This window comes from Triturus cristatus, chromosome 1_2 (genome assembly GCF_964204655.1).
Source record: "Triturus cristatus chromosome 1_2, aTriCri1.1, whole genome shotgun sequence".
NCBI lineage: Eukaryota > Metazoa > Chordata > Amphibia > Caudata > Salamandridae > Triturus > Triturus cristatus.
Window position 1 is genome coordinate 844,500,040 of NC_140580.1, and position 26,772 is coordinate 844,526,811.

General features: G+C 45.0%; 1 protein-coding gene across 7 annotated transcripts in view; it reads left to right on the plus strand.

The window, feature by feature from the left end:
* The window catches only part of RAP1GAP (RAP1 GTPase activating protein), a 1,002,066-nt gene that overhangs the window by 834,177 nt on the left and 141,117 nt on the right, over positions 1–26,772 (plus strand). The window lies entirely within an intron of this gene.

Sequence of the window (26,772 nt, forward strand, 5' to 3'; positions counted from 1 at the left end):
ACATTTTATTCCGTATTTTTTTATTATTTTGCATGGTTTTTAATTGGCCATTTTAATAGCTTTTAGACTCTGCTTGATGTGTTAAAATGTTTATGTGAAATGTAAGGTTTTTAAATGTACGTAAAGCACAGCTTTTTTATATATTATTGATTAATTTTCTTTGAGTCCTCTCCTTTTCGACTGGTGGTGGGTGTTATGCGTCTTGCACTCAGCTTCCATTTTTATTCATGTTTTAGCTTAGCCTCGTTTCTGAAAGTAGTAGTTTGTACATGTTATTCTATTGCTAGAATACCCTTGCACGCACTTATTCCTGATATGCATCTTCGCCCTGTAGTCTGCACAGTCAGTTCCAGGGACGCACAGAATCTGAACTTGAGGTATTGTATTACTTTTCGTGCTCGCAAGGAGACAATTCTTCTGCTTTATTTGAATTAACACGCTGTTCTAAACCTTTGACACAGTTTGATGAGCTTTAGGTTTTTTATTTAAACCACATTCATGTGGAAGTCGGTGAGAGGTGCACTTCTGCCAAAGTCATCCCGGAACGCTGCAGGATTATGTAGTACTGCAGTCCCTGACCTTCATCATGAGAAGGAAGATAGCTGTACACTCGGTGGTGCATCCGTGGATGCACTGAACCTGGGCTCCTAACATACACTATCAAGGTATGTGGTTAGGCTATTCCTATAGACCATGCAGATGGGTACCCCAGAAATGCTCTTTTTAGCTTAGAGACTAACAGTAGATAGGAGTAACATTAGCTGCGTTATGAACAATCACCACGATTGAATTGTTTGTATTTTTCACTATTCTAATAATGTTCCTTACAGTAATGTGTCTCCTCTTTCTTACAATCGCAGTTCATGTTTTATTTGAAAAGATTAGCTCTTTTCAATAAAAGTTTGAAAATGCAATATTGTGTTTTTTCTTTGTGTCACTTTGGGCATGCAAGAGTGACAAACGAAAGGATAAATCCATTTCCATGATTTCCTTGGGAGATTCATGCTCGAGGTTACTGACAACATATAAAACTCTGTAGGTTTCGGAGTTTGATGTAATATTGTGAGCGAGCTAGCCGAACAGACCAACAACAACTGATTATATAAGAAGACTCAGTCTCTGTATTATGAAGTTTTGTTGTTCTAATTACTCAGTCCTAATAGATTAGTAGGAACCGTATATCAGCCCTTCTTCTGAATCTTCTAATGGCCAGTAGTGTTGTTCTAGGAGTCTCAGATGGTGTCACTTTAAGACCCATGGCAGCCTGTGTGTAGAGGAGTCACCCGCTTTGTCTAAATCGGAACTGGTTTTGGTGAGTTCCTGCCTTTCCCCTGGGTTTGGCACCAATCTGTCTAATGTAACGAAGGCCAGACAGGCCCAGTTGTGAGCTGCATTTGCCAGTGACAGGGCAGGCAGCTTCAGAAGTCAGGATGGAGTGGGCACTGCTCTCTGGCAGCCCTTTGACTCTTGGAAAGGGCTGAGTGCTACCCCCTGGCCATCCTGTTCAGGAGAGAAACACCCTTCCCCACCTGAGGCACATTTGTTCCCTGTCTCAAAGGAATACACATCACAGCACCAGAGAGTCAAGTCAAGTCAAAAACCACTTTATTCGATTGATTAAAATCATAAAAGTATACTATACAAATACAAAAATGTTAAAAATCTTAATAGTAGCAAATATACAGATAAAAACTATTCCAATAACAAATAAAAAATGTATAGTCGACCATAGCCAATTTAAGCAGTTAATGCAAGTTCATTTGTCAGTTACTAGGGGGGGTCAGTGTCTTGAACAGTTTTTAGTCTGGCTCTCCTCTCTCTAACAGACGCTGCTAAAAAGCTGGCAACACAGAACATGGTTAATGGACACTCTAAGAGAGTTAAAAACATTAAGGCTGGCTTACACTGAACAAAATTCATACTTTTTATCAGTGGAATGATAAACCTTTTCCTAGCATGTTTAAAAAATGAGCAAAAGAATACAAAATGCGTGGCGTCTTGAAGGGAAAAGTCATCACACTTGCAAGGTGCAACATCTTCAGGTCTACTCCAACCCTCCACATCCCAGAGGACCATATGAATTTGGTTAAACCGCAATTTGGTCAATAACCATCTGTGGAAGGGTTTGGAAACTGTTGACAGGTATAGAGACATCCCTGGAGACGAAGTTAACAAAGCGTGCCCCCTAACCGAAGATTTACGTAGCTCAACTCCCTCCCGCTCGGCCTCCCTTAATTTAATGAAGTTAGATTTTGCCCACTCTAAATCAGCCTTACATAGGGATTCTGGGTTGGAAAAAATGTCTGGTCTCCCCAAGTATGCAGCTAACGTCTCTATATTAGACAACCACTGAATTTTATTCCTGTTGTCTAATCTCATACAGTCCTTCAAGATTTTATGGTTAAGGGAGAGATTCGGGTTTAACCATGTTTTGATCCAAAGCAGTAAAGGTGCTAATTTAGTTATATCTGCTATGTATCCAATCCCAAGTTCCATATGGACTGAATAGGAAGCGGTTGAGTGTGGAAAGCCAAGAAGAGAGCGCAAAAATTTATTTTCCTCCGTCTGGATCACATCATGTTTAATGTAGCACCAAATTGACGCCCCATACCTTACAATAGAGATGGTTTTGGCTTTGTAAATGGTTAATATTGCCTCGACCGGCTTTCCACCCAGTCTTTTTGCAAAACCAAGAACTGCCTCAGAAGAATTTCTCGCGGAATTAACCTTTAGTGAGAGCTGAGGGGACCACGATCTTTTGTCGTCGAAGACTACTCCCAAATAGGTGAATGCCTTCACTCTCGAAATTTCTTCTCCCCCACAGAAAAAGGGCTTAACATTATTTTTTAGGGGGCCCAGCGACATCACGTAGGATTTGCCATTGTTGACTACCAGGTCCAGACTTTTCATGAAGTCTCCAAACGAGTCCAACAATCTTTGCAGGGCCAGAGGGGTCCTGGCCAGGAGAACGGCGTCATCCGCGTACAGGAGGACCGGAATCGGGGTACCTCCCATGCGCGGAATGTCCGTTGTTGCTGCCAGCAAATTTTGTTCCAGGGCATTTATATATAATGTAAACAACATGGGGGCTAATATGCATCCCAGAGAGTCATTACCAGTCATACAACCCTGGACACTGGCAGAAAGACATGTTTGTTTTAGGCAGAGCATGCCAACTTTATAAAAAAAGCTTTTTCAGAATGGTAATTCAAAATCCGACTTTACCATAAAAGAGGATTTTAAATTACAGTTCAAATGAGTAGAAGAAATATATCTCTATCTACTTCCTAAGGGAAGTTATTAGGTGTAATAAGGTAACCCAGTGTTGGTTTGTGGGAGAGTTAGCCTTGCTATAGTGAAAAACTACTTAGAGAACTTTTCACTGCCAGGACATGTAATACGTAAGTACACATGTCCTACTTTGCCCTATGAGCCTTCAGGGACTACCTCAAGGGCGACATATAAGTATTAAAAAGGAAGATTTAGGCCTGTCAAAAGGTTTAGTTTGCCAGATCAAAATGGCAGTTTAAAACTGCACTCCTACTGCAGTGGCAGGCCTGAGACATGCTTACAGTGCTGCTTCAGTATGTGGCACAGTGAGTGCTGCAGCTCACTTTTACCATTTAATATACCGGGCCTGGGTACACGTAGTACCATTTACTAGGAATGTATCAGTAGATTAAATGTGTCAGTTGAGGGTATACCATTTTTAGCAGGTTTTGAAGGGAGAGGACAAGCACTTTACCACGGGTTAGCAGGAGTGAAGTGCATAAAGTCCTAATGCCAACAAAACGGTTTCAGCAAAAAATATGGTAGTGAAGGCAAAAATCTGGAGGAATACAACGCAATAGATGGTCATTTCCAACAATCCGTCATAGTTGAAGACCTCGTAATGTCATTGAGTAGATATCACAAACTTTCTTGACTTTCTTGACTCTATCAAAAGAATGCTGTGACTTATGCATTACCACTCTTAAGTAAGGGCTAGAGTTTCGCTATGTGGCCTCAGGTGAGATTTTGGGCTGGGACTTGGGCCATGATGCATACGAGCTGACTAAACAACAAACCGTTGAGAGAAACTAAAGTGGCCTGAAATTCCCAGTAGCATATATCCACGTAGTGCTGGTCCTGGCTTGCACGTTCTCTCATTCCAAAATTCTACTGTTATTATGGTGGATCTACTTTCTAGGTCATTTGCTTTCAACACAAAGTCCCTCAACCTTTCTCAGTTCACTTTCTTGCCTCTGTATTTTCAGCACACTAGTCCTTCAAAGAACATCCCAGGTTTTCTAGTTTAAAGTCGATGCATGTACATGGAAAGTTCTGCTCGGCAACTTGAAATTCGAGGTCATCTTCTCCAAAAACGGTGTTTTGCTCGTCTATTAATTTGTGGGCTGCATCCACGTTTCATAATTCCTTCTGTTTCTAATTGCCAGAGATCTGAGGTTCTCTCTTGGTGAAGGTATCAATAAATTGTTAGTGTTTCATTTTTGCATTTGCCTTTTACTGCTTCTATTTTTTTCTCACCTGGAGAAGAGGGACTGAAGTAACTTGCTTTATCTCTACAAATTGCTCATCTACCAATCACGTGCTAGCTTTTAATAGCTGCAAAAGGGAATAAGAAGGCGCAGATCAGCAGTCCTATTTTTGAAATGATTCCCTCCAAAGGATTCTGTATGCATTGCTTGCAGTGTTCTTCCTGGCCCCGGGGGATTTTGTACAACTATGGGCTCTGAGCAGTCTTGTGTCGTTGATCAATTGTCCAGCTGATATTTAATCAAAGGGATCTATCAACGCCAGTCCAGTTCAATTCTGCGCGGCTGCTGCACGTAAAACATCTCCCCAGGCAAATTTGACAAGGTCTGTAATGACCTACAATGGCAAGGCAGGGTCGGTGTAAAAAACTGTAAAGATAGGGGCGCGAGGCGGTACAGGGTACAGCGAAGGCAATGGTTTATATTTCCTCGCATAGAAACACCTGCCAGATCCTTCTTCTCCAGAATACACTGAACATAGGTGCTGGAAGGGAGGAGTAAAGGCACAGGCGCTAGGGCTGAACATGCAGTGACTGCATAAGAGAAAGATACAAACAGTAGGAAAGGAAAGCAACAGACGGGAGATGGAAAGTGGTGGCTTGCTAACAAGAAGACAGTGCGAAAGCAAACACACCAGCTCAGAGTCAGGTGATACCGGGGACAGTCATTCTCAGACACTAGTACGGAAGCACAAGACAGGTGGAGCACAGGATTTGATGGACGGGCTCAGGGTCCGAACCCTCGAGGGAGCCCTGAAACGTCATTAGCAGGAGACACGTTCAGAACATCCGGGACTGGAACAACTTGAACACCGCAGCTGAAATAACAGACTTTAAAAAAAATATATATATATATATTGTTATTGTGATTGTGGACGCTCACACATTTCGGCAGTGATTGCAAGAGCTAGTACTGCTTACTGAGACCCCTCTTACAAACAATTTAAGAAAATCTGCATGCAGAAGACATCTGAACTCGAGCTCACACTGCAGTGAAACTGAAAACCCACCAATCCCTTCTATACAGGTGTGGTTGAAGGTCATAATATCGAACCCTCCATGGAGCACGCAATCAGGGGCACCACAGCCATGACAAATCGACACAAGGGGAGTATGTGGCACTGATTTCAGCACTACAATTAAAATACTCGGGTGAGGGTTGGCAGAGCCCCACATCTACTCTCTTGTGGAGCCATCTCCTTTAAGAAAACCCACACAATATGCAGATGGCTCTCTGCACGTCGAGACTCCCACCCCCGTCATAACAAGCATTGGCAATAGAAGAAGTCTGGCGTGCCTGTAATGCATAGCACAGATACATAGTGGCCCCACAAATCCATGCATGTAAAATAGTGAAGCAGAAAATGAGACTTCTTCATCTGTGATGTAATCGGGTTAATTGCTCAATGTGTACATTTGTATCCCGGGGTCAGTAGTATAAACCTTAATAGTTTGCCAACAGACAATTAAAGCTGCCTGAAGCCAGAAAAGGTTCTTTATCTGCTCCCACCTGGTGGATATATGGTGTAGGACAGGGTTCTTAGTTGAGTCTTTTACTCCTTACTCTCTATGCTGTTCTACTTTCCTCTATTATTTTCTCGATTTTGGCTGAATGCACATGCCTACACAGATGGTACTCAGTTATTTGTATCCTTTCCATCATTTACTAACTCTCGTCATGCTGGTGTTTCCGCTTGTCTCTCTGCAATTTAAACATGGGCAGCTTTAAACATGGGTAGCTTCTCACTTTCTCTGCCCATACCCTTTGAAGAATTATATGTATAGCCTAATATTTTTTTCCTCCATGTGGCTCCACCTGCTTTTCTTTCTGTATTATTTTTCTTCCTTGTCTCATTGCCTTTTCCACCTCCGTAACATATGCATTATCTGTGACCCCACTCTTACTTTTCAAGAATAGTTTCTCATACATGTTTCGAACACTACAAAATCCAGAAAATGTGGTCTTATCGCTCAGTTTACTCCAGTTAAAGGTTTAATTCAACCTCTGTTTCTTTCAAGGTTGGACTACTGTACTGCAGGTAAACATTCCCCAATATATTTAGCATCCCTTAGATTTTATTCTTCATTTCCCGATTGCCATACATTTTCATCCCTCTAACTTGACTCATATCATAACTCAATTATCTCATCGATACTGATTCCCTATCCGGTATTGCTTTAAATTATGCTATTTATGTATTCTTTTCAATTGCACTAAAGTCCTTGGTTCTACTTAACTTTTTGACTTGAATACACTCTGTCAACTGACCACAATCTATGCTCTGCAGCACAAGGTCTTCTCTCTAACACTTTGCTCCATATGCTCTCTCACATTTTACATCTTTCGCTTTGCCGGCCCGAGACTGTGGGGTGAACTTTATCCCACTGCAGCAATTACCCTCATTGATCCTCTTCAGGAATCCCTTAAACCATCTGTTTGGTTTATCCTTTCCTTAGTAGTTAGTGACTTTTTGTATTTTACCTCTTGAGTCATTCTTCTCTTAAGCATCATGGTTTTCATTTTGCTATGCTTGAAATTTTGTAGTCTTATATTTTGTAGCAATGTTTTGAGTAACAGTGCTATATAAAAGTAAGTAAGTTTAGGAGTGTCACAGCCCCTCTCATGCTTATAAGGAACTTACACCTGCCCTTCACAACCATACATTTTATGTGTTGCCAGGTAAAAAATTGCTTTATAGTTTCTCAAGGATTTGTAGCTACTTCAAGACAATGGAAGTTGAATTTGATAATGCTTTAAGTGTCCTCAACGGATATATATATCCTTCATTGATCCAGAGCATTATTGCTGGCAACCAACGACATCATTTCTTCTATGGTGAGATAGTAAAATTGCAAGCTCTGTATTTCAATGGTGTTTGTTTACTGGTAATGGCAGGCAACTCTGATGTTTTACATTAGTGTTTTGACCCTTGTAACAGCTGATCAAATCCTTCAGTAGGTAGGGAATACAATAGGTTTTCATTCACAGGGAGGTTGGACCTTGCTATCTAACTCATTAACTTGAATAATCATATGTGTATGTATGTTGGCTTGTTATTGTTTGCGAGTGTAGTCTTTCCACAAGCAAGAGTTATTCCGGTAGTGGTTTAGAAAATTAGATTTATTCAAGATTGTAGTCATAGCATCAGTAGTGGCATAGACCTAGTATATCACTCCTATTGTTAGACTCTTTTGCAAATAGAAATCATTTGAGGAGCTGGTGGAGTGTGGCATTTATGTGTCTGTACTTTAGTCCCCATGGAATTCCAATTCTCCCTGCAATAAAGACATGTCAGTCAGTGTGCATCGAGTCAGTTCTTTTTCTTCTCCATTCATCACTTTCTAACATTTTCCCGAAGATAGCCACCAGAGCTTCCACTTGCCTGCAATAAAGAAGGTTTAGTCAGTGTTCCTACAGTCAGGCGTTTAGCTTCTCTTCAACTGCATGAAGATATAATGAGCTATTCCACCTCATCCCGCCTCCCTGTTACACTACTCACTCTCTCCAAGGACTGAAGAAGGGTGCGGCTGTCTTCCCCTCGTTTGCTCTTTCTGTTTTGAGATTGTTTTTCATGTTTTGATCAAGCCACCAACGTGCTCCAAGGCGCTTTCCCTCCCTTAGTGAACAAATCTGTAGTACATGGTGGAACCCCTTGGCCATGATAGGACTCAGTTTCATTTCTATGGACCTTTGGTAAAGACTGATTAAAGGGTTTCAAGTTTAAAGGGAGAATGGTCCGGCTCCCAAAAACCTCTATGTAATGTTGTTGCCCCAAACACAGAGTCAATGAACTCAAAAAGGTCTGAAGAACACCTCTTCTGAAACAGTATGACAGGATCCTACGAAGCAGCAGCATATATTTCACCACTTGCTTTCTCTGGACTGGTGTATAGGCCAAATTCCAATCTCATCCACAAATGCTGAAACTCCAACCGCATGAGTCGACCTGAGTAAAGATACTTTCCCTGCTGGTTAAGCATAAGAGTTTGGTAAGCGACTAATGAATCCTTAGGTCCTTTACCAGGATACAGCATTACAGCAAGTTTGGTTTGGGGACAGTAGTCTATTCTCATTTTTCCCCCTGAACCGAAAGTTTTGAATTTGTTAGAGTCGCTTATGTATGAACCTTCTATTAGAGGACCACAAATATATGGTCTATTTTGATTTTGTGCGTTCTTTTTCAGCTGAGGCGCTTTTGAACCATGAAAAAAAGTACATTTTATTAAGCTGGTACTTTTTGGGACATCAGAATGCATTGATTTTCAGTAGCAGCTATGCTGGAGTATTCTTTGATGAATAAAAATGACAGGGATTGCCAGTGATGTAGCCGCCAAAAGAGAGATCGCTGTTTGTATCTTCATCACTAGCAAATGTTATATGCGAGGCGTGTCACTAAGAATGTGTTTTACTTCACTGCTTTTGTCGAATCTAATGGGAACATATTCGTCAAAAACATACTGTTCTATGGTCTAATCCTGTTCCATGGTCTAATCCTCCCAAATCCTAAATTCCTAGAATTAAATCATCCTCATTATGGCTTTTGAATAGAAGCCAAAATGTCAGTGAAAGAATCAACAAGAAAGAGGGTTTTGATAATCAAGCATATTTCTTTTATCTTTCTTCCTGCATAAGGAACCTTTACACTAGTTTGTTTTTTGGGAAGGAGGTTATGTCTTTTACAACATTTTCTGCTTCTACTCACGATTAGAATGGGCTTTCTTAACACGCTATGTCCTTTAGCGTTTGCAGTAAGTGCACACCACCAGTAGTGACATCAAAGAGATGAACTGTACAACTTAATTGTAGGTGGATCTGTATATTTGGAAGGAAGAGTATCTGTAATGCTTGTGTGGGAAGAGTTGCCTATAATATGTGCGATCCCGGCACTGTGGTCTGGTTGTGTCGGGCTGAATGTGTCTCTTTTAGTACTAAGATGAAATAGACTACATTTCATGCAATTTTCCATGCCTGATGAATGGCTCATTTCAGGATGGGTGTTTTACCCAATTCTTTCCAACAGAGGCCTCCTTGGGGAGCATTGGGATAGCATACTAGTTTTAGGGGGAATCTGCAGGGAACTCTTGGTTGGATTGGTTGCTTGGAGTGGTTTAGTATGTATTTTTTTTAGGATTTACTGTCATTGGATCATTTAGTGTGAGTTTAATGATTTGCAGTAATCATCACAAACATGTCATGGCAGGAAGCTCCTACAAACAATTCACCTGCAAATGTTTTTGTTTGAGGAACATACATTAGTTAGTGTTCATGCAGAGATGGAAGAAGGGTACCATTTTGGCAGAAGTACAAAGCTGTCAAAACATCAACAGCAAGGGAATAGCAAAAGCCAGAAGTAAAATAAAATAAACTTTAAAATGAAGGAAAAGCAGTGTCAGCAGTTAAGAAACGTAAGGGAGTATAGGTGACCCTCTTCCACAACCACCTCCAAAACTAGAGCCATTCCTCCTCCACTAACCCCAACAATTTTAAATAATGGTACAAACGATGAACAGACAGCCTTGCAACTGACAACAATGTTTTTTCAACTTGATCATGGAAAAGCAGATCTTTTTGTGGTATTTAGTGATGAATTCTTAGTTCATTGGTTATTTGGATTTGCATTTTTTTCATGTACGTTTACAGTTGTTTTGTTTTGCATTCCTTTCTAGTAGATTTAACATTTAGGGCCCGATTCCAATCCTGGTCGGAAAAGCCTCAGTCTGGCTCGGATCCGGAGGGTTTACCGACGGACTTGTGCCCCGGGGCTCCGAGCGCCCGAGTACGATGCGAACAAGTGCTGACGGACACGGCTCGCTCGGAGCCCCTTTGAAGTCAATGGGAGCCTGTTGTACGACGCGTACATAGGCTGCATTGATGAAAATGTAGGTTGCTGTAAAGGGCACCTCCTGTCTTGGGGATGCATCGGTGCCATCCGCACCATACATGCATGTGTAGGGGGGACCCTTGGGTCACCACCTGTGACCATCTCGTACGGGTTCTGGTGAAGGGGGGCCCCCTATGGCCCCCTGAGGTCCGCTTCCCAGAGCTTTTACGTGTCAGACGCTACAACGCGATCCGGCCGTCCGATTTGTGCATTGTTCTTACTCGGTTGGAAATCGCCTCCATTGCACGGCGCGGTTTGCTTACGGACAAGACGTAAAGATCGGTTCGGAGCCGTAAAGGATTCGGTCGGCGATTTCGCGTTTCACGCATCGTACTTGCTTGCTCGTATAGCTGTAAGGGTCGGTCCGTAAACATGTGTTCGGCTCGAACTTTTCCGGCCGGATCGCGCTCGGAGCCCTTCCGACCGAGATCGGAATTGGGCCCTTAGTGATTGCCATAAAAGCTGTGGCTTGTTATGGTGTGAAGTCATTGCCATAGAGGATTAGGCGTTTGTTTAGTATTTAGTGTTTGTCAAGTAGACTTTGGGTTGTTTTGGTATGTGTTGTTTGCCACAATGCTTTTTTGTTTTTACAACAGTTTGTATTATTTTTATTGTTTCAGAAATATCACATTCATTGTGACTCTTTCACATAAAGAGATCAATACTCACGAAAATGATATTTGAAAACTATTGCATCTGGGCAATACATTTGCTTCAAACAGTTGAGTTCTGACTATGGACATCCACAAGTTAGCGAGCTATAAACACTTTTATTGTCGTGATTCGAGATCTTCAATCCTGTAATATTATCCTTAGCCATGGAATAACAAATATCTTGTTCGGATGCAAAATAACACAGTTGCCAAAGAGCATTAGCAGCATAGTGGCCTGAAGCAGGTTTACCTCTTTCTCCAAGTCAGAAGGTCAGTAATATATGATTATCTTGCCCTATTCTCCCCTACTGACAAAAGGACCAGTCCTCAGAGGGACATGCTCAACGGGATCTAGAGCATGTGTATCTCGCCACTTTCCGGAATATTCGAGGAGGACTATCATTATTCCCCTTATCCTTGAAGTCAATGACAGTGCATCCGAGGCCTATCCTATGGACGCCCATCAATGCCGCTCTTCCTTTCTACAGGGAGTGCCACACTTTCCTGGCCTGCCCACCTCAGCTTTTAATTTCTTCAGCGTGTACTACTGGAGCGCTAGCCGATCTCCAAGCCATCGCATTGCCCTTTCTTTCAATAGCAGAGCAAGGTCTATATGATTTCAGCTAGATTTTTATTCTTAAGGTGGGGAATCAGACCCAGTAGACATGTTTCAGCTTTTCTCAATCTCACTATACCGGTCCGTGTCACAATTCGCAACCATTTTCCTAAATTCCCCAATACTGGACTTTGCTGTTACATATGGTAAAATCTGTTTCCTTGTCACTGCATTTTGGGCAAGCTACTGACTGTAGGGATTATGGGCCAGATGTACAAAACTATTTTGCTATCGCAAACCCTCCAGTTCGCAAAATCATAGGGTTTGTGAGGCAATATGTTTTTTCCAATGTACTTAACTCATTTGCAACATGGAAAAGCCTTACCGAATCGCACAAGAGGTTTTAAGGCTCATTCCGAATCATGATTAAAAGGGGGAATCCCAACTATTTGCGAATCTTGATGAGATACATCAATGATTTTCACTGCAATGCAATGGTGTCCCAAACCCAAACAAGAGTTAATGACACCTCAAAGGAGGTGGTAACATATTTGGAAAGTGAAAGATGACCCTTTGGAAAGCTTCCTCTTTGAAAACTGTGTTGGGTAGCCATAGGGCAGGGGTAGGCAGTGGTTTAGGAGACCCCTGTCTGATCCCACTTATGTCTTCCCAAAAGGGAAGCTTTTTTTTTTTTATAGCAGCACCCGTTCCTTTAGGAAACGCAGGTCACTTTAAATATAAAAACGATTCCTACTTGGGAATGAGAACACATAGATAGTGGTCTGCTGTGCTTTTAGGCCACCATGCCCACATGGACAGACATTTGCAGGAGGTCGCATATAGCAGCCTGCCTAATTAATATTAATTAGGAAGGCCATTATGTCACCCAACCCTGCAAAGGGGCAATTTGCGATGTGAATTATTAATTCATAGGTTGAATCACAAATGCCATTCCTGTTCTCAAACCAGCCACTATGCAACTTGCCTATCCCAGGTTTGTGAACGAGGATTCAACATATGACCCCACATTCTGCCAATTCTTAAAGGACCAAGATATGTTCTGTAAAGAATAATGAACTGCAAGTTCTTGAATTGGGCATTTCTGGACACCTTGTGGATACAGCTAAAAATTAGCTTGCAGTCCACTTCTTCCAGCTACATGTCCCTGTCAGACGACAATTTATTCTTGATATCTTCATAGACACTCAGAAGCACTTGAATCAGGTCTTTTTATAGCAGTGCCATTAATCACATTCCTTCCTCCAACTTTACAGTAAATGCAACCCTACATGTATGTGTATGGGGTTTTCAAAGCTCCACTTCCCCAGGTTCGTTTTACTGCACCAACGATTTTCCTATATGTTAAGAATTCCCAATTATGGGCTCGTTCGCGGAATTAGCTAGGTTTGTCACATATGTTAGGCTTCTTTCGGTGTAAGCACTGATTGACAAGTAGAGTCTGTAGTATTTTAATGTGTGGTGTTTGTCATGTAGTGTTAGAAATATTTGGGGATGTTTGTTGGGTAGACTTAGAGGGTTGTGGCCTAGAATATCATGAAAGGAATGGGACCACACAATATTGTAACCAGAATATCGAAAAACAAAATAATGAGGAGGTAAGTGCCCAGAGGGAGGTATAGATTTACAATTCGCATCTCCTCATCTACGGATCTTGAAGACATATAAATATCTATATAAAATCAAGATTCGTAGCACTGGGAGGCCTTCGGGTAGCCATGCGCTCTATAAATCCTAATCACATAATAACATAACGTAGATGTGAAGTAAGGTAAAAGATCTTCATATCTCTCACATACTTACCTGTCAATATTTTTGTTCTTGATATTATGGTCACTATACTGTGACCATTTGATATTCATTCTGCGATATTTCGGACCCACATCAGCTTAAAGATACGTTGGTGTACGGTGACGTTCACGTAAGCGTAGAGTTGTGGTGGGCGGAATATGTGTAGTCTCGCTACGCAAAGCTCCGCGAAACTGTAAAAAATCTCCACGAGCACGCAGAAATTCCGTGAACACGCGGAATTGCTTGTTCACGATGCTTTTTTCCTGTTCGTGAACGCTGTTTGCGTGCTCGGGGGGAAGTATCGCGCGAACACGCATTTTGAGAACGCGAACAAGCAAAAAATTCTGCGTAGCTGCGGAACGCAGAATTTTGGGCAATTCCCGTTCTCCGCGGAATGCGAAATTCTGCAAATTCCATGAGCAGAACAGAATTTACCGCCCAGGCCTAGGTTCACCATGCAGTATTTGTCAAGCACATATAGGGTTTTTAGTCTTTGCCATTCACGCTCAGGGTTGTTTTGCTCTGCTATGTTTGCCACATTGATCAAGAAGTAATTTCTTGGTACTAGAAATGAGGTGCCTTAAAATAAAGTCCTGAAAATTATTTGACCCCTTTTACCTGTTTAACTACCTTGGCTTTATATTTCTAAGTGAGCTCTTTTATTATCCCATATGCATTGTGCAGTACACAAGTCACATTCTAAAAGTAATTTTCCAATAAATTGTGTGAGTATCATTGAAAAGGAATAGTTGGTGTTAATGGACATCTTCATTGTGGCAATGTATTCCCAGACAAGCTTTTCGACTTTGACTACGCCATAAAGGTACATTTTGTATTCTGTTTAACAAGGATTTTGTATTGCGTTTGAAATGACAGTATTCGTGTGTTCCAGCGGATTCTCAGATGCAATCCTTTCCTATACCTTTTTACATTCCACTGTATAAATTTAACCTTCCTTAACCTTTCTTTTGAGAACAGAATGGCCTCTAACTTATCCCTGTTGACTTTCTACTTGATTTATCCGAGAATGACTACATTAGTTGCAATTGCTTTTTCACAGAGGTCCCCAGGTCTCTTATTGCCAGGCGGACATCAGCATATAAAAAGCATTTTATTCTGTAGTTTTATGAGGAAAGATTCCTGAGAGAGTAAGAATGTAAGCGGCAAAGGAGTTCCCTCAACACTGCGGCTCTAAGGAGTCTTAAATATGGTGAGAAAACTGTTAGTCACGTCTGAGGCCCTAGAGAGGCTGTAAAGCAAAAATAGATGAACAAGAATATCGTGGCTGAACGCGGAGTGTCTCTTCAGTACCATCTTCTGCCGCCATCGCTTTATCTTTATTGCTTCACTTAGCGCCCGCCATTGAAAGTGCCACCATGCAGTATGAAGCACTAAAAACCATTAGGTACACATAAAGTGAAATGAAACATCATGGATGAGTCATACATAGTAAAAACATGAGGTGCATACAAGTTGAAGCTATAATCAACTTGTGATTCCACGTGAACCCTAAAGGTTTCATTATATTGGCTTCTAGTGGCTATACCGAGTTAGCAGACATTTCAGTCACATATTAGATGGGCTGCATAACCCGATGAGTTCTACTAACTTCACCATTTGAACCAGTTGTCGATCCTGGGTAAGTCCCATTATCTCCTGGCATACCAGTTCTCTTTTCCACTAATATATGGAGAGCATTCAAGCTGGATGCATACCAGTACCAATTACTATACGAAAGAAGGGAACTATTTTGTTGTGCCTGGGAATTGTTGTATGGAAGAGGTGTTGTGCTATACAAGTCATCTCTCTCATTCATTTCCTTTAGCCTGAACTAGGACTCGAACAGCAAGTAAACCTCTTGGCAGAGGCAAACTAGGAGGACATATAATCCTTTTGTTCCCAGTAATTGATGGAGGTAGTAAGTGGTCATAGCACCAGGGACCCACAGTTCCTGCGAAATGGATTGAGCTCAAGAAGAGTGGGGGAGTTACATCTTTCAATGGCTTGTAGCAGTGGGATGGGGGATCTAGGTTATTTGGATGCGTGTCCTGCCCATCAGTGACAGATCTCCGATATTCATATAACCCTCATGGCCGTCTTAGGGATTTTATTCCATACGAGAATTGTTTCTTCCCTACTGACTCCTGTAAGGCAGAGATAGTAGGGAATCGCTGTAGTCTTACTAAGCTGGGCTGAGTACACCCCCTTCAGCACTTTACTCTCAGTGGTGGCGATGGTGAGCAGTCACAGATTTCTCAGATAGTTAGTGTTGGGTTGTTAAGTGCAGGGCTCAACAAATACGCATCCGTATAATCACTGATTGTTCAATCCAGTGCTTGATTTTCAAGAAAAAAGGATTTTTAATGCATGCTAGAAGTTAATGTTACACATGAAGATATACACACAATGCAATGGTACTTAGAGCGGGTATCTCCTCCTGCAACTGACCCCAGTTCTCCCTCTCCATGAAGTCAGAGTGGTTCCCGCCCTGGGACAGTTACTTAGCATGATTAAGCTTAGATGCAGATTACCCACTTACTCCTGGTAAATGCAGTCTTAAACAGCTCTCTCTTGATTCTCACCCACAAGTCTCTCACAGTCCGTAGTGGGGGCCAGCGCTTCTTTGGCAGCCACCCAGCTCGTCGGGTGCTTGCTTGCTTTCCTGCTTCCTGGCTAAATGTGAGTTTGCAGTCTTCCTCCACTTGCGCAGTAGTCGCGTCATGCAAATTGGCTATGATCCCAGATGGCTGCGTGGGGGAGAGCTAGATCCTCTTCACAGCTGGTCCATTGGGTGCACATTGCAGCACTGCTCGGGTCGTTTCGGTCTAGGGCAGTGCAGCCTACCATGGTCGGACTCGAGCCGAGGTAGAGGCCTCACTCAGATCTTCAGGGCCAGTGTAGAGACATAGCCTTAGGCAATGTACAGTCTTGTTTGCTCATCAGCTCTGGGTAACGCTGGCATGCTGACATTTGCAGTGTCTGGGACCACACAGCAGATTGTGGGCTCAGAAGCTCAAGACATGTCACAGTCTTCACAGCGTGGGTACAACTGCTCAGGTCACGCCACAATATTCAAGGTTGGGCAATGCGACTCATGTCACCCTACACTTCTCAGTTCTGGCACAGCAGCTCAGGCTATGCCACAATCCTAAAAGCTCCCACTAGGAATGAGACAGGAGAGTCAGGGGCACTCGCACACCAAGGTACACAGATCGTTTTCAGCAGTCCTGCACTTTTGTTGACCCTTCACACAAAGGTCATAAATGCACTTCAATCTTCCAGGACAATGTCTCTTCCTGCAGGCATGGCAGGTTCCTTACCTCTCTCAGCAGGCGGACAGGTCCTGCTCTTGCAGCAAAGGGTCGGCTTGAGTTCATTTTTCCCAAGCTGACTGTCGGGCAGACACCAGCTTTGGTTGCACAGCAGTCCTCTTAAAGCTATGAGGAGCACTCCCTCCTTTAGCCATAGAAATTTGGAACTAAGATACTAAGTGGTTTGATGGGTCCCACTTTTAAAGGAGACAGGAGAAGTGGATCCACAGTTTGCACTTGGGTTGGTCATCCTATCAAGTGTCCTCTTCAGGCTGATCTCCAGACACAGCTTTTTGTAAAGTGATGCTCCTCACAGCAGTATTAACTTTCTGCAACTGGCTGTCATCAGCCATAGCGAAGAGTGATCAGAGAAGAAGGGCCCTCACCTAAGGGCCCCTTTTAACCTTGAAGAACAGAGACTGCAGTCCCACAATTCCAGATGACAGTGCTACAGGAAAACTAATCATTGGCTTCTCTACGCAAAATGCCTAATACAATGTCTAAAGGAGCCTTGTGTTCTTTTCCCTTCAATCTCAATTTCACCTCCCCCTCCTTCAGGAATGTCAGCAATACATTTCCACTGTCTGGGAACACAACCTCACGTCAATCCTGTGCTTAGTCCTAGGATTGGGGTATACAAAATGGATCTCGCAGGTCTCCTTTGCTCTTGTTCAGATGCACACACCATGCATGTACCACATCAGCTACACAGTACACACATAAACCCTTAGAACATACATTTGGGATCTCAGTGCTAAGATATGGGATATTGGATGGAAGAGGACTTTACACTAGAATAGTCCAGCAGGTCACCTTTCCAGTGACACAGATAAAAAGTTCTGACTTCAACCAAGGATTAAAAAAACACGATACACTGCCAACACCACTCCATGTGCTAAATCCATAACTGGGACGGTATGCCACAGTCACTGCAATGAAGGCACGTTTTGCACACACCTCCAGGTCACAGGATGGGTTCAGGATCACACTCGTGTCAATGAAAGGACTTAGGCCCTTATGAACTAGGAGTTGCAGTCCTACCACAGCCACCACTGCGGGTCCGCCGGCAGTATTTCAGTTGTGGTGGTCAGACCACCAAAGTGCAGCCATGTCCACCGGGATCCAGGATCCTGCAGTGGTGGTGCAGTGGTAAGGGGCAGAAATATACTGGCGGTGCCACTGCGGCACCGCTGAGCATATCCCAAGTTGCTTTTCTGCCACCATTTCATGGCGTTGAGCCTGCCATGAAAAGTGTGGAAGAGATGCAACTATGGGGGCCCTAACAGGGCTCTCTGCTGCTTCTGGGCTTGGGGGTGCATGTCGGGGGGCACATGTTGTGCCCCCATGGAATTTCACACCCGTTCCTGCACGATGTAGCATGCACGACATGGTGAGTGCCAAACTGTGCAGGAACTAGCTGCAGGTGCAGTCACAGCAATGGTCTGCTTTTAAGGATCTCCTATGAGCCTAACACAGCTGCCTCAGTGAGACCACTGCAGCACCACCTGCCCAACTTGGATTCAACTCATAATCCTATGGGCGCGCGTACCACAGGATTGGTGGTCCTCCTGCTAGTGCAGCCGTGGTGGTGCTGCAGGGGGACTACCAAACTCGTAATAAGGCCTTTAGACCAAAATCAAACACCACCATACCAGTTACAAGCAGTCAGACACTCAGGACTGGGGAACACATCTGTACACCATGTAGGGGACATTCCTGTCCTAACACATATACAAGAGAGTATCAATGTCTCTAGACACTAATGGCGTCTCAGTAGGTACATCCTCACAGTAGAACCCAGGAATATGGCTCTCCACTCATATTTGGTATCACAAGAGATCCCAGGCTATTCTTTCCCTAATCTCAGTGACTTCTGCAGCGGAGGCCCTCCCCTAATCCAGGGCTATCGGGGTCAGTACCCTGGGAAACAGTGTTGTGGTCTGTCGTTTAAACTAAGAGGATGACTACCCTCCCTTACAACAAGGAATAGGCTGCCAAGATTCTTGACATGCGACCACCTAAGAACTCAGCCATCCTTCTGCTACATTGTAGTAATGCAGAACCCACCTATGCAAAGTTCATTGAAATTTTAATTATTTATACATTTTTACCTCTTACTTTGGCCTCCTGACCTCTGTGGTACCATGGTGCCATTCTTCAAGTGGTTACTAAGCTTTGAGTGATTTCTCACCTGGCAACTCCCTAGGTCCACCCTCCATAGTGCAGGATGGGCCTACTTTTATCTGTTTGACTCACCCTATCATTGCCTCAATACTTTGTAGACTGTTTCTGAAACCGACAACAGGAGCAGGCACACAGGGCGCTCTGACCCTCTTGAATACAACATTTACTCGGTGTCCTTGTCGTATCGCAGACCCAGCCATTCATCTATTAACAAGGAACGCTTACAAGGTATTGGTGACTGCAATGAGTAATCTCAGGTGGAATCCTTAGAGTTTAATAATCCGAATAATTAATACCTAAACCTTCAAACTAAGTATACCTTTGGGATACGTTAACATGAGTAGTTGTGAAGTAGTGAGAAAGAGAAAGAGGAAGGAGTACCAAAGAAGAAGGGCATTCCTAGAGTTCAATGATCACTGAATGACGAGGTGAACGGGTGAAGGGTGCTTTGTTGCCACTGTCCAGGGAGATGTCTATTTCCTCAATCAAGAAGCGGTTGTCCAAGGAGGTCTCTATTTCCTCAAACAGGAAGCGGTTGTCAGTCTGATGAATTGAAGCAGGTCAAGATTGCTTAGCTGCAAGTGCACACCCCTTGCTGTTTCCAATGGGGGCACAAAAGTATCCAGCGAATTCCTAGTGTGGTTGGGCAGAGCTAGATGGTGTGGACCAGGTTTTCGACTACCAAACCGCATAGCTGTCCTCATCCTGTGCTCAATAAATGGTAGCGATGGGAATCTGCCCAGTTGTCAAAACAAAGTTTTTTTTGTCTTGGGATTTAGGGCTTCCGCAAGGTACTGCTGAGGTCTCAGGGATGTGTAGCTATTCAATACGACCCAGGCATGTTGGCGTTTTGCTAGGGTTGCCCTATCCTCTAACAATGCTGATATTTTATATAATTTTGAAGACGCCTTTATGAATTGATCTAGACTTGCTGAGCTTAGCCACAATTCCTTCAGGCCTGGCAGTTCGATGGTATAGCACTGTCTTGAAATCTGCAGAATCAGATGCCCTGGATACCTTTGGCTCCAGGTCGTGTGTGTTGTTATACCAACTAATCCATGTAGCTCAGATTGTGTGACCAATGTGTTGTGCTTCCCCAGGCCCAGGAAACGTCCTTACAGGGCTCTTGAGGGAAGTGAGAAAATACATTTTGGAACTGCAAAACACTTTCCAAATCCCTTCCCTTCCAAAGATAATCTGTTATGTATTATTTGTTTAACTTATCTAATTTGTGCATGGAGATATCCCAGAGGTGACATTCAAGTTCTTTTTATCAACTGAAGCTAACCCAACCTAGTTGCTTTTCCCATAAAGAAATGTGTGCTTGTGAAGCAGAGTGTAAGCTATTGGATGCAGAGGCAAAGACTCGCCCCTTGGGTTATCAGTTGTTCTCCATGGGCGCTTGCTGCTTCAAGCTCTGGAACGGCACTGTGGTGGAAGACTGTGCCTGTGCTGTGTTAGCTCAAGGGTAGTTTACCATTAACCAGGCAGAAACCTCCTTGTGGTGCTTGGTTTTTGAGGTACGTCTGCAGTAAAACTGGGAACAGATGTTTACCTTCTTCTGTACACCAACTTCAGAACATCCCTTGTAACTTTGGAAAACTGCACAATTCAATAGCCAATTACTCATATGCCTCGCTTTCCTACTGCTAGAGTTGGTATTGATGAAGGATGAGATCAGAGAGAAGAAGACTCGGGGGATCCTGCAGACAGACACCCTAACCTTTGATGGCAATGAGAGCCCTGTACATAGCATGTGTGGATACCCGTTCTGTATACGAAACTATTATGGCTACCAAAAGATTTTTTGTAGAATTTTTATTTTCCAAGATAGTATCAAATTATTCAGTACAAGTGTATTCCCTGATGCCTCCCAAAAATGTTGTTTTTCTTAATTTTTTCATAAAAGAGCATTTTGGCAGGCACATTCAATAAACCACAACAAACTGTCCAATCTGGGGGATGCTTGGAGCCCACTCTCAATTTAACCTTTCGGAATTTAGGCACTAGTAGGATCAGCCAAACTTATTGGTCTTCCCATTCCGGCAACCGTGGCTACAGATCAAGAACACCAGAGCCTTATAAGGTTCCAGGTGAATTAATGGAGCACAACCCATCCAGTCATTTATTGTATTATTACAGCTCAGGCTATGCAGGACTCTGTTGTATTACTGCAATTTAAGGCATACAGCTTTTTTAGTCCCTGCAGATCTTTTGGGTTACTTCAGCATATTACTCAGAGGTCACTGTTATATTGCAGCAGCGCAATCCATGCTGGTGTGTTGCATTGCAGCAATGTCATCCACACGATATCTGTTGCAGTAAGTACAGCAGAGCAGTCTGCGCAAGTCCCCGTTGAATTTCTTGAGCCTCATCCACTCAGGCTCTGTATGATTACTGCAGTGCAGTCCTTACATGTATTACTGCAGCAAAGCCCTCTATAACATTCGTGACAAAATATTGCCTAAATATCATCCCAAAAATATTGGGGACACAAATAGCGACTCTACGTACTTTCTTTGTAAATTGCAAACATATCGACTCCGAAAATATAGAGAGCCAATATAAAACCATGAAATAGGTAAGTATATTGAATTTACAATATGTTGTATTATAATCTCTTAAAAAATATATTAACTTAAAAAAATTACACCTAACAAACATATACAAATATATACATATAGTAGAGAAAATACACAAATAAAACAGAAATATATACTATGAAATAAATATAAAAATGTTAAAAAAAACAATAAACATAGTATGGAAATACATTAAATTATTACATAAACATTAGTAATACAATTTAAAAAATGAAAAATAATTAAACATCCAAATTATTACAAATGCTAAAAAAGTATTGTCAATCAATCACTCAATCACGAAATTTGTAGAGCGCGCTACTCACCCGAGCGGGTCTCAAGGCGCTGGGGGGGGAAGGGAGGGGCTGCTACTGCTCGAAGAGCCAGGTCTTGAGGTGCTTCCTGAAGGAGAGGTGGTCCTGGGTCAGTCGAAGGTGGGTGGGGAGGGAGTTCCACGTCTTGGTGGCCAGGTAGGAGAAGGATCTTCCTCCGGTGGTGGATCTTCGAATCCGTGGGACGGTGGCGAGGGCGAGGCTGGCGGAGCGGAGCTGGCGGGATGGCGAGTAGAATGTAAGGCGGTTGTTGAGGTATTCGGGGCCACTGTTGTGGAGAGCTTTGTGTGCATGGGTGAGGAGCCTGAACATGATCCTCTTGCTGACGGGGAGCCAGTGCAGGTCTCTCAGGTGGGCGGAGATGTGGGAGTGACGGGGGATGTCCAGGATGAGTCGTGCAGATGCGTTCTGTATGCGCTGGAGTCTCTTCTGTAGCTTGGCTGTGGTTCCGGTGTAGAGAGCGTTCCCGTAGTCCAGCCGGCTGGTGACGAGGGCCTGGGTGACCGCCTTTCTGGTTTCGTTGGGGATCCACCGAAAGGTCTTTCGGAGCATGCGAAGGGTGTTGAAGCATGAGGATGAGACTGAGTTGACTTGCTTGGTCATCGTGAGGGAGGAGTCAAGGATGAAGCCCAGGTTGCGTGCGTGGTCCGTGGGCTTGGGGGCGGAGCCCAGGGCAGGGGGCCACCGGGAGTCGTCCCAGGCGGAGGGGGTAGGTCCGAGGATCAGGACCTCCGTCTTGTCTGAGTTAAGTTTCAGACGGCTGACCTTCATCCATTCCGCGACGTCTTTCATTCCTTCCTGGAGACTGGTTTTGGCGGTGGCGGGGTCATTGGTGAGGGAGAGGATCAGCTGGGTGTCGTCAGCGTAGGAGATGATGTTGAGGTTGTGGTTGCGAGCGATGGCTGCGAGGGGGCTCATGTAGACATTGAAGAGGGTGGGGCTGAGCGAGGAGCCCTGGGGTACGCCGCAGATGATCTTGGTGGCCGCGGCACGGAAGGGTGGGAGACAGACTCTCTGGGTTCTATCGGAGAGGAAGGAGGTGATCCATTCCAGGGCCTTACCTTGGATCCTGGCGTGGTGGAGGCGGGTTGTTAGGGTGTGGTGGCAGACGGTATCGAACGCGGCCGATAGGTCGAGGAGGATGAGGGCGGCGGTTTCCCCGTTGTCGAGCAGGGTCCTGATGTCGTCGTCGTCGGTGGCTGCGATGAGGGCGGTCTCGGTGCTGTGGTTCGCTCGGAAACCGGACTGCGATGGGTCGAGGGAGTTGTTCGTATCGTGAAAGGCGGTCAGTTGTTTGTTGACGGTCTTCTCGATGACTTTTGCGGGGAACGGGAGGAGCGAGATGGGTCGGAAGTTCTTGAGGTCTGTGGGGTCCGCGGTGGGTTTCTTCTGGAGGGCGCTGATCTCTGCGTGCTTCCAGCTCTCCGGGAAGGTGGCGGATGCGAAAGAGTTGTTGATGATGTTCCGGAGTTGGGGTGCGATGATGGAGTCGGTTTTGTTGAATTTGTGGTGGGGGCAGGGGTCGGCAGAGGAGCCAGAGTGGATGGTGTTCATCACGTGGGTGGTGTCTTCAGTGCTGACGGGGGTTCAGGCGCAGAGGGTGGTGGTGGGGGGCATTGGTGCGGTGGTGGGGTATGTGGGCTGGGTGCCAAATCTGTCGTGAATATCGACGATCTTGTGGTGGAAGAACGTGGCGAGTGAGTTGCAGAGGTGTTGCGAAGGCGTGATGTCGTTGTTGCTGGCGCTGGGGTTGGAGAGCTCTTTGACGATGTTAAAGAGTTCCTTGTTGTTGTGGGTGTTGTTGTCCAGTTGTTTGGTTGCGCGGATCAGCTGGTGGTGTTTTCGGGTGGCGTTCTTGAGGGCAGTCAGGTTGTCTGTCGTCTGTTCGTGGCGCCAGGCTTTCTCGAGGGTGCGGCAGGATTTCTTTGAGTCTTTGAGGTCGTCGGTGAACCAAGGGGCTTTCCTGCTGCCAGGTTTGCTGCCAGGTTTGCTTCTTCAGTGGTGCCAGGTTGTCGGCACAGTTGGAGATCCATTGTGCTAGGTTGCTGGCTGCGTCGTTGGTGTCAGAAGTATAGGTAGGAAGGTTTTGGCTGAGGGCAGTGGTAAGCTTGTCGGTGGTGATCTTGCTCCAGCATCTTCGGGGAGCCTGTTGCGCGTGGTAGTGAGTCGTGGTCCTTCTGTAGTTGAAATGGACGCAGCTGTGGTCGGTCCAGTGTAGTCCGGTCGAGTGGCTGTAGGTGACGAGGTTGCTGGAGGAGAAGACGGGGTCCAGCGTGTGGCCGGCGTAGTGGGTGGAGCTGTCTACTAGTTGCTTGAGTCCGAGGTTGGCGAGGTTGTCTAGCAGGGTGGTGGAGTTGCTGTCATTGTTGTTCTCCAGGTGGAAGTTCAGGTCCCCCAGGAGGATGTAGTCAGAGGAGGCGAGGGCATGCGGGCTGATGAAGTCTGCGATGGCTTCGCTGAATTGTGTGCGTGGCCCCGGGGGTCTGTAGATGAGGGTGCCTCGGAGGGTGGTCTTGAGGCCCTCAGAATAAAACTAAATTCCTAGCTGGCACTTTCAACCCTGTTTTATATCACATATTCACATCTACATTAATTAGGCCCCCATACCCGCACTTCACCATACGGCAGTTGGATTGAAGATCTCCGACAAAGTGCCCCTTTTTAAGGGAGCCCGTTAGGCATTGCACTGCCAGCCCGACGAGGAGCAGCCCATATGATGAAGCATGACACCTGAAAGGGTGTCTGAGGGCATTATTATCCAACAAATGGATTACCAACTATATACTCATTCTGTATTCAGTTGTATCCAGCCTTCTTGATGACTATTCCTTTCTTGTCTTGAGGAACAGCAGGTATACTCCTTTTTGTTAGTCTACACCCTTGGGGCAACTTGCCTTGCTGGACCTCCCACTCCCCTGTGAGCGGAAATAGCCCCTTCTGTCCCTCTCTTTGTAGTTCATGGGAAGGGAGTTACCACACATGCTCTTGTGTTTGACTTGGTATCTTTTGGCATCTTTCCCCAGAGTTTTTGCTTTCTGACCTCCCGGTTTTGACTCTGTTTGTGCTGACTTAGTGTTTCTGTGCACTTTTCTCACTGCTGATCAGTGGTAAAGTGCAAGTGCTCCTGTGGTAAATTGTGTTATGGATTGGTGTTTCCATGATTGGATATTTGATTTACTTGTTAGTCCCTAGTAAAGTGCATTGAGTGTGCCGGGGCCTGTGAATCAAATGCTACTAGTGGGCCCGCAGCACTGATTGTGCCACCCACGTGAGTAGCCCTGAAAAGGTAACTCAGACCACCATTGCGGAGTCTGCACGCAGTTTGTAACTGCCATGTTGACTTGGACGGTGCACACACTTGCCAGTCCCTCACCTTCCCTTTTCTTACATGTCAGCCACCCCTAAGGTAGACCCAAGGTACCCCTGTGGGCCGGGTGCAGTGTATATGTAAGGTACGACATGCCCTGGTGTGTGTGTAGCATGTCCTGATAGTGAATTACTGGCAATTTTGTTTTTCACTATTGCAAGGCTACCTGTTCCCCATAGGACAGAATGGGAAGTTTGTTTATAGCATCTTATAAACATAACTGGCCCTGGGAACTAGGTAGGAAAATAAAGCTTAGTATGCCTGAACTCAGAATCTAAAGATGCATCTTTTAGTGAAGGTGATTTTTACATTCTGTGTTTGAAAATACCCCTTTTAGAAAGTAGGTATTTTCCTGTTCAGTCATCCTGTGTGCCTCTGCTGGAATGTGGATTGCCTGTCTGGGTTTTGGATGACAGAAGGCTGGGGATCAGGAGTGGCTCCAGATAGTCTAAGTGGGTCAGGAAAGGGCTGAATAGACCTGGGCTGCAATTGGGGAAGGGGGAGGAGATTTCCTTGCACCTCAAAGGGCCTGGTTTGCCTCTAACAATGCCGTCTCCACCTCCTCCCAGGAAGTCACACCAGAGAAGGCAGAACTGGTTCTGGCTGGGCACAGACACTCTCTGCCTAAGAGATCAAAGGATTTGGGGATATAAATATTGGGGCCCAGACCCCTGAACTTTAGAACTGTTTTGGACCAAGAAGACTGCCAAGAAGAAGAGCTGGAGAACCTGTGAGAAGAAACTACCACTTTGCTGTGTGCTTTGTTGTGTTGGCCTGCAGTGGCTGCTTCTGTATTGGGCAGTGAAAGGACTGGACTGAACATTCTGCAATCTACTTTTGTGAGTTTCTCCAAGGGCTTGAGGTAAGCTTGCTCCCTGTTCAAGAAGATTCAGGAACAACAAAGACTTCAAGCTCTTCTGCCATCAGCACTGGGGACTGTTTGTTTTGTGCTGCAACAGAAGAAAAGCACCCGATGCCGTCTACGCCGCCGCTGCTGACCCCGTGTCCTGAAGGCACCGCAGAGGGCAAAGCTGCACCGTGACCCTGGTCTCACCGCCGCCGCCTGCTGACGCCGCCACTGAGCCGCTGCTCGCACTGCGACCTATGGGCACCGCACTCCGCACTGCTGCGCTTCACAATGATGCCTTGATATCCCCGACGATGCTCCGCGCCGAAATCTATGCCGCTGCTTGCACCGTGGTTCGAGGGCACCGCTCGTAAAGTTACACGACACACCGCCCTCATCCCGCACCACAGCCTTGGCCTACCGACGCCGACACCATCGACTACAATTCGTCAGACGACGACAGCGCTTCAGCAATGACGACGACGCTGCTTGCACCGTGACCTGCCAGCACCGCGACCTGCCAGCATCGGACGAGCAGAGCATTCACTTTGCACAGCGACTCTGGTCTCACCGACGCCGCCATCGGACGCCGCCATCGGACGCCGCCACCGAGCCGCTGCTCGCTCCGTGACCTGAGGGCACCGCACAACACTGCACTTCGCACCGCAGCACTCGATGCCTGCCGACACCAGGGCTCCTGACCATCGAACTGCAA